At 49.6% G+C, this 9,311-nt stretch overlaps 1 pseudogene; it reads right to left on the bottom strand.

Annotated features, from left to right (window-relative positions):
- Positions 1 to 3,887: 3,887 nt before the first annotated feature.
- On the bottom strand, positions 3,888 to 8,773 carry LOC132227994 (probable ATP-dependent RNA helicase DDX23; annotated as a pseudogene).
- Between the last annotated feature and the right edge of the window lie 538 nt (positions 8,774 to 9,311).

Consider the following 9,311-nt stretch of genomic DNA (forward strand, 5'->3'; position numbering starts at 1 on the left):
CCAGTGGGGTCCCTCAGCCTGACCTGCGCCCTCTTGTAATTCGGGATCCCTTGGGGGATGTTGGAGAGCTGGTTTCATCCCGACGATGGAAAGACCGGTCTCTATGATGCATACTGACCACCAGGGGGCAGATGCTCTGACCAGTAGGTTAGCTTGCTGCTGGGGTCTGGCTGAACAAGATAGGCCAGACATGCCCTCGAGCCCTCCTGCGGCCCCTCCCCAGCAACGATCGTGCACTGGTGGGGTTCCTCAGCCTGGCCAGCACCCTCTCACAATCTGGGACTCCTCAGGGGATATTGGAGAGCCAGTTTCAGCCCGATCCCTTTAGCCAGTCCCTTTGGGAGAGTGCCAGACACAGGGCTCATGGCTGGTGAGTGCTGCTGCAGCAGCACGAGTCGCTCCCAATTGGGACTGATTGGGAGCAAGCCCGCGGCAGGCACAGTGGGGCTGGGATGAGCAGGAGTGGCAGGTAGGAGCTGCAGGTGGCTTGGACTGTGGGTTTCAGTCCAATCCCTGTAGGCCACCCAGAGGCACCTCACCCATGCACAAATTCATGCATCAGGCCTCTAGTTTATATATATAAAAGCCTAATATGCAAATTGTTTGTCTGGGAGTTCGATCGCTCACTATGACGTGCGCTGACCACCAGAGGGGTGGTGTGGAATATGGCAGGCATCAGAGATGTGGCACTGGCAGTGGGTGGCAGTGGAAGTACTGCCAGCCCTGATGGGCCCCGACGAGAATGGGAACATGGCGGAATGGTGGAGCAGGTGAGCAGACAGTGCCAGGCCAAGGCGGGTGCGAGTGGGGGCCTGATCACCCTGTGGATTACCCCACAGATGGCGACCAGTGGCCAGCAGGCCCCGGGCTGGGCTGGGGAACTGGGGCTGGGTCGTGGAGACCAACCTCCCTCAGTGCCTGGGTGGGGGGCTGCGACTTCTCGCTGGCTACCTGGGGGCGGAGGTGACAGGGACAGGGGTGCAGTGAGAATGTGGGGTGTCCACTGAGCTCACTCTCACTCCCCCTGCTACCCTCCTCCAGGACAGCAGGGCTTGCACACTGGAGAAGCCCGCGCTCAGGTGCTGGGTGCCCACGAGGAGCCCGCCCCACACCTGTGCAGCCTCTTCCAGGTGAGCCAGGTGGCAGCCACTGGGACCGCAGGGGTCGGTTGTGCTCCCTGTGGTTTTGTGCAGGAGCTGGTCTGTGAGGCTAGCCTGGAGAGACTGCGCTGCCCACCTGGCTTCCATACAGTGCTGCTGGAAAGCCCAGAGGCCCATGCTGCGCTCTGGCCCACGGTGTCTGGCTGTGCTCACCACATCTCCGTGTGGGGACTTGGGTGCCATGACTCAGGTAGAGGGGGGCATGTGGGGGCCTGGGGGCCCAGAGATCAGCTGGGACCTGCCCTTCATGCCAGATGCTTGCACTTCAATTGTTGGCCAGGCCAAGGGACTGCACCCATGCATAAATTTTGTGCACGGGGCCTCTAGTAGGATATAAATTGAAATCTTACCTTCTGTACAAAGTATGTTTAAAATCTGCTTCTAGATTTCTGAGAATCAGCTGTCTCACCATAGTCCAATGTAGCTAGTTTTTCCTCCAAAATTAGAATGAATGTCTGGCTTCCCAGATGAGCACTAGATGAAACAGTTGGCTTTGGTTTAGGGGCCATAATTGTTAACACATGCTATTTTTACACACTCATTATCGTGAGACACTTGTACAGATAGAAATCAAGGCAGATTTTGAGGGTTAAACAGCAGCATCCAATCTCCCATCTCAAATTTAGTCTGAGGCCTGTGTTTATTAATTAAGTAGAATGGAGAGCACAATTGCTCATACTTTTGAAATATGCTACTTTTGAGGCTTTCCTCTTTTTAAGTTATTTTACTAGTAAATAGAATACATATAAATTAAATGTGTATACATGCCACAGTGCTAAAGATAAACTAGTGTGTATATGACTATCCTATATTGTAAAAGGGTGATATGCAAATTGACTGAATGGCGGAACAACTGGATGCTATGATGCTCACTGACCACCAGGGGGCAGATGCTCAAGGCAAGAGCTGCCCCCTGGTGGTCAGTGTGCTCCCCCAGGGGAGTGCCACTCAGCCAGAAGCCAGGCTCATGGCTGGTGAGCACAGCGGTGGTGGCAGGAGCCTCTCTCGTTTCCATGGCAGTGCTAAGGATATCCGACTGATGGCTTAGGCTCACTCCTCATGCTTAAGCCTGTCAGTAGGACATCCCCCAATGGGTCCCGGACTGCAAGAGGGCTGAGGAAACTGCCCCCCCCAGCCCCACGAATGCATGAATTTCATGCACCAGGCCTCTAATCTGTATATATAAAAGCCTAAGTGACCCTTACAACCTGCCAGCTGAACGACTGGTTTACCGGTTGCTCTGATGCGCACTGACCACCAGGGCGAAGACACTCAACACAGGAACTGTGCCCTGGTGGTCAGTGCACTCCCACAGCCAATCTCTTGTGGCCAGCCACCTTCCCGTGGTCCCTCCCCCTGCCCAGCCAGCCCCTGTAGGGACTGGGCAAGATGCACCGATAGGCCCTGATCACCAGCCAGGCTGAGGGACCCCACCTGTGCACAAATTTGTGCACCAGGCCTCAAGTGTAAATATAAAATTACAACTCATAGCTTGTGCATTGCTAAAAATGAATATCAATTTAGATCTCTAGCAGAAAAGTTTGATAAGCAATTTCCAAATAAAGAATTGCTTTGGGGTCAGTTGTGAAAGATGATAATTTATTAGGAAAAGAGAATTAACTAGTGAGGAGCATCTCCTCCCTGCCAAATGTTTTACATATCTACTTTTAAACCCATAAGAGTTGCATGAGATAACTTTTAATTGCCCTAGTTAATAAAAATAGAACCAATTCAAGAAATTCCCCAAGATCATACAGTTGGTAAGTGGGAGAGCCAGAATTCGAGCCCAGTTTTGCATGACTTTGAAATCTGTGTACTTGAGATGACAGCATCTTATACCCCAACAAGACAGCACAACTCAAGATCCAATGCATGAAATTCCCTTTTATATGTAGAGGCATAGGAGAAATCTTCCTGGCCTCCAGCCAGGAGGCAATTATCTAAAAAAAAATTAAATTATTTAAATTTTTTTGTTAATCCTCACTGGAGGATATTGTTTCCATTGATTTAAGAGAAAGTGGAAGTGAGGAGGGAGGAGGATAGAGGAGAGAGAAAGACAAACATTGATGTGAGAGGCCTACATCAATTGGTTGCTTCCCATACATACCCCAACTGGGGTGGGACTCTGCAACCCAGTTACATGCCCTTGACTGGAACTGAACCCCAGCCTTTGTATTGTGGGCCAGTGCTCTAACCACTGATCAACACTGGACTGGCCAGGGCAGGAGTCCCTTATTGTAAACACCTCCTGAGAAATTGGTGTGTTGGTTTTTTGTTTTTTTTTAAATATTCATGTATTTATTCTCAGAACATACAAACTCATCTTTTCAGAGAATAGAGAACAGAAATTTTACCCAGTGACTTCAAGATGGACACAGCCAGCTCACCCTGACCCACATCTAAAAAACTTCCCTGGATGAGGGAGGCCTGGGGTGCACAGCACCCCTTGGCACAGGGCTCTCACCTTGTTTTATAATCCAAAAGGGCAAATGCTATCAAAATGACAATGAGTCCAAGGTTCATAATCCTCACAGTGCCGATCCCCTGGGTCATCTAGGGCAAGTGTTGCTGCAGCTTATGCAGTCAAGTCTGTGCGAAGAAACCCTCCCAGCAGCCTGGGAGGCAAAGCCATTGGCTGGCCCTGACACTGGCAATCCCCAAGTCAGCCAGAGGGGCAGAGCTGGGCCCAAACCTGTGGTAATTTGTTCTCCCTGTCTCCTGCAGCAGCTGCCCTCCTTTGCAGCCCACACTCAGGCCATCAAACCTGAGGGTCTAGCCAAGCAGTCTGAATTTTTCCTAAGCCCCCGTAAGAGTGAGGACCTGGAAAGGGAGATGTGAGGGCCCTGAAGAACAGGCTTCAGAGCCTGCCTTGAAGCAGGTGGGAAGGGTGCTGTGTCAGGCAAAGATGGTCTCTTCCCGGCGCTTCTTGGTGAGGATGGTGCCAGGTTTGTGCTGGGCATCTGGGTGGTTGGCTAGCTCTGGGGGGCAGGAAGACACCGGGCTCTCCAGGATGGCTTGCTTCAGCTCATAGAATACAGCGGAGTCCTCTTTGGTGAGGAAGGTGATGGCCACACCACTCTTGCCTGCTCGTCCCGTGCGGCCAATGCGGTGAATATAATCTTTTTTTTTAAATATATTTTTATTGATTTTTTACAGAGAGAAAGGGAGAGAGATAGAGAGTTAGAAACATCGATGAGAGAGAAACATCGATCAGCTGCCTCCTGCACATCTCCCACTGGGGATGTGCCTGCAACCCAGATACATGCCCTTGACCGGAATCGAACCTGGGACCTTTCAGTTCGCAGGCCGACGCTCTATCCACTGAGCCAAACCGGTTTTGGCGGTGAATATAATCTTCAATGTTTTTGGCCATATCATAGTTGACCACCATAGACACATCTTGGATGTCAATACCACGACCTACCACATCTGTAGCCACCAAAATGTCCTTGGCCCCAGCCTTGAGGTTAGACAGTGCAAATTCTCGCTGCTCCTGGCCTTTTCCACCATGCAATGTACAAGCATTGTACCCCATCTTCTCCAGGGATTTGGCCAAAACTTCACAGCCCTTCTTTTTTTTTTTTAATTTGTTTTTAAATTAAATCTTTATTGTTCAGATTATTACATTTGTTCCTCTTTTTTCCCCCCATAACTCCCCTCCTCCCAGTTCCCGCCCCACCCTCCGCCCTCACTCCCCACCCACTGTCCTCATCCATAGGTGCACGATTTTTGTCCAGTCTCTTCCCGCATCTCCCACACCCCTTTCCCCCTCAAGAATAGTCAGTCCATTCCCTTTCTATGTTCCTGATTCTATTATGATCACCAGATTATTCACTTAATTCTTAGATTCACTTGTTGATAGATGTATATTTGTTGTTCATAATTTGTATCTTTACCTTTTTCTTCTTCTTCCTCTTCTTAAAGGATACCTTTCAGCATTTCATATAATACTGGTTTGGTGGTGATGAACTCCTTTAGCTTTTCCTTATCTGTGAAGCTCTTTATCTGACCTTCTGTTCTGAATGATAGCTTTGCTGGATAAAGTAATCTTGGTTGTAGGTTCTTGGTATTCATCACTTTGAATATTTCTTGCCATTCCCTTCTGGCCTGCAAAGTTTCTGTTGAGAAATCAGCTGACAGTCGTATGGGTATTCCCTTGTAGGTAACTGAGTTTCTTTCTCTTGCTGCTTTTAAGATTCTCTCTTTGTCTTTTGCTCTTGGCATTTTAATTATGATGTGTCTTGGTGTGATCCTCTTTGGATTCCTTTTGTTTGGGGTTCTTTGTGCTTCCTGGACCTGTAAGTCTATTTCTTTCACCAGGTGGGGGAAGTTTTCTGTCATTATTTCTTCAAATAGGTTTTCAATATCTTGCTCTCTCTCATCTTCTGGCACCCCTATAATTCTGATGTTGGTACGCTTGAAGCTGTCCCAGAGGCTCCTTACACTATCTTCGTATTTTCGGATTCTTTTTTCATTTTGCTTTTCTGGTTCGCATTTCAAATCTTTGACCTGATTCTTGCGCTCCTCTGGTCTGCTGTTGGGAGTTTGTATAGTATTCGTTATTTCGCTCAGTGTATGCGTAATTTCTAGTTGGTTCTTTATCATAACATTGAGGGTCTCATTAGTTTTCTTGAGGATCTCACTACATTTATTGGCGGCTTCTAGACAGTTCTTAAGAGACCTTAAAAGTGTGGTTCTGAACTCAATATCCTCCATTGACAGTTTTGTCCTGTTTCTTTGTCTCCGCATTTTTTATGCTTTCTTGGTACACCCCCTAGTGGTCTTTGTGCGCAGTCTTGTTGTAGTTAAGCCTTGATTGATGTCGGCAATACCGGGGGTGATTTGACCTCCAGGCTAACTGGCTATGAGAATCCGCTGTGTCTGCAGTGGGAGAGCTTCTGTGCTGGATCTCTAGGGTGGTGCTAATCTAGTGTTTGCCTGAGGCTATCCGGCAAATGGTTCTGTGCAGGGCTTGGGCGGGGCAGGTCCCCGGGGCTCTACAGGGCGGGCAGGAGGGAGCAGTTATGGCTGCTCTCAGTTCCGTCCCTAGGGGCTCTGCCTCACAGAGTCCCAGCAACCGCTGCAAACCTGGAAGAGAAAGCTGCCTTCAAGTTCCGACCGAAGCCAGATAGTCCCGCTTCTCCCGTTTGAGTCTGGGTCCCTACAGACTCGCTGGGATCTGGAGCTCAGAGTCTGAAACTCCCTCCTGATTGAAAACAACAACCACGCCCTCTGCTGCCAGCCTGCTCGCACGCACTCCGCACCTGAATATTTTACTTCAGCACTGCGCCTCCTCTGAGTCTGGGTATGATATTCTCTTTCCTCCTAGTTGTAGAATTTCCACTCAGCCAGCCTTCCTGTGGTTCTAGATGATGTCCCTTCTGTCTTTAATTGTTTTTCTGAAGTGGTTGTTCGAGGCAGCAATCTCCGGCATTAACCTATGCCGCCATCTTGGTTTCTCTTGACCACAGGCCTTCTTCTGGTTGACGAGAATGATGATGGGTGGGTCAAAGCCTTGCTCCAAGATTGCCAGCAGCTTTTTCCTCTTCTCTGACTCTGACATGAGGAAGACCTTCTGTTCCACACGTTCATGGGGCTTGCCTGCAGAGCCGATGTACACCACAGCAGGTCGCCGAAGATAGCTCCGTGCCAGACGCTCCACAGCTGGGGGCATGGTGGCCGTGAACATGACCGTTTGGCGCTACTTATGTTTTCCTGACTCAAAGTTGGCCAACATCTTCTCAGGGTCCTCAGCCTCATCCGTGTCCGGCTTCTGGTTGGTGACAGGCATGTGCTCCAGGATCTTCTGGACGTCTGGCTCAAAACCCATGTCAATCATCCTATCGGCCTCATCCAGAACCACGTAAGTACAGCAGCTCAGCACCAGATAGCGGTTTTCCAGCACATCAATCAGACGTCCTGGGGTAGCAATCACAATCTCACAACCCATGCGCAGCCTGAAGCCCTGGTTGTCTCTGGAGATGCCGCCAATGACAGCCACAGTGCGGATGCCCAGTGGCTTCCCAAACTTGATGGTTTCTTCCTCAATCTGCTGAGCCAACTCACGGGTGGGGGCCAGGATGATAGCGTAAGGGCCTGGTCTGACTCTTCAATCCTGTCAATTTTGGGAAAAGTAGTGATCCAGACCAGCAACGGAATAAGGAAGGCTGCTGTCTTGCCGCTGCCAGTCTCAGCCACACCAATGATGTCACGATTCTGTAGCCCAATGGGAATTGCCTGACGCTGGATAGGTGTTGGTTCCTTGTAGCCACACTTATCAATGACCTCCAAGATGTGTGGGGGCAGAGAAGAGTCTTTCCATGATCGGATGGGATTAGGGATCTTGCCACCTTTGGTGGTAATGCTATAGTCCTCACGGAAGATCCGCAGTCCCTGTCCGTCATCTCATCTAACTTCTTCTGGGACCAGTGACGATCATCCCAGCGCTGCTTGGCTTCTTACGAAGTTTGCAGAGTCTTGCCTCCTCCTGCTCCTTTTCTTTCAGTGTCCTCCTCTTCTCCATTAGGTCTCCATAGAAACGTGACTGTTCTGGTTTTTGCTGCTTTAGGTCGATGCCTGCAATGAAGCCTCGCCCCAACAACTGCACCCGGTGCTGTTCTTTGTACAGTGGGTGGTAGTCGATAGATGTGTCCTCAGATGCATCCCACTCAAAGACAAACTTGCGGTCATTGAGATGCCTCGTTCGGCGCCGCTTCTTAATGCCACCCAGGTAGCGCTCCTTAATGGCATGCAGTTCCTTGCTCTTATCCTCCTCCTCTCGGATCTTCTGCCCCCTTCCTCATCCTCATTTCCATCGGTCTCCCGTTCCATCCTCTCCCTGCGTTCCCGTCGTTCTCGCTCCTGAGGGTCTTCCAACATTTTCCTGCCCAAGTCTCGAAACTGTTTCCTTTTCTTCCTCTCTTCTTCAAGCATCTCCTGCCGCTCTTCCACCTCCTGCTGCCGGCGCTTCAGGGCTTCCGCCTCTCGTTCTGCTTTGGACAGGAACTTGGGCTTAGCCTCAGCTTCTTCCTCAGCCTTTTTCTTGGCCAGAAGTTCCTCTAGGGATAATGGCTGGGCCTTAGGCTTCTCATCACCATGTTCATCCTCGTCATCCTTCTTAGAGTCTGTCTTTTTCTCGTCCAGGAGATAAACCGGATCGTTTCCGGTCCTTGTCCTGTCTGTGCCCATCCTTATCCCGATCTTGGTCCTTCTTATTCCGAGTCCGCTCCTTATCTCGCTCTCGGTGCCGGTGCCGTCGTTCTCTTTCCATAGACTTGGACCGGGAACGGGAGCGAGACCGGCTGCCCCCTCCACGCCTATCCCTTGACTGATGCTGCTTTCTATCTTTAGAAGGGGAAGATTTCCGATCCCGGTCTCTATCCCGTTCTCTGTCAGGTGACCGAGATCGCTTCCTTTCCTCCTTGGAAGGTGACACATCACGGTCCTTCTTGTCAGCCAACTCTCCTGCCATCCTTTTATTAGTATAGATTGCCTTTCTGTGGTTAGTTGTTGGGGTCCAACCCCAGCAGGTCCAGGGGTTCCCAAAGGTGTGGACGGAGTCCCCGAAGAAGGAATGACAGGGAGGCAGCGTTCAGTTGATCAGCATAGCTAGGTTCTCTAGCCAGGATCTCTAGCCAAGTTCTGTCTTTATTGTCTTGTTACATCTGTATTTATACCAGTCAATTTTAATCCTATCAATTCTATTCCAAAGGTTAGGGCGTTTCTTATCTCCATTCCAAGGTTACTCTATTGTTCTATTAAGCTACAAGGAAGTAACTGAAGGAGAGTATCCTAAGTAAAGATTATGTAGCTTAAGCGTGATTGTTCGTAGTTAAAGTGATTAATTACCTGCTTGGCACTTAGTTAAGGGGTTTTATTCCCTCCCTAACTCCAGGGAAAAAGCCTCACCTGGGGAAACAACCTTTCTCAGGGAGGTGGTCCTGTTTAAAACACATAGCGTTAAGAGGGGAGCAAACATATTAAGAACAGTATGCCATATACGCCAGGTCCCTTGAAACATATCCTGTGCAGATGTTTCTTCCCTGCAGCGACTGTGTCAGGCAGCAAGGATGGACTGGCTTCCGGCAGTTAGTTTTTGTATATATTTATTTCTAAAAGTATCTAACTAATATACCTTATTTTAAAATTTAG

The sequence above is a fragment of the Myotis daubentonii genome, chromosome 2 (genome assembly GCF_963259705.1).
Source record: "Myotis daubentonii chromosome 2, mMyoDau2.1, whole genome shotgun sequence".
NCBI classification, from domain to species: Eukaryota; Metazoa; Chordata; class Mammalia; order Chiroptera; family Vespertilionidae; genus Myotis; species Myotis daubentonii.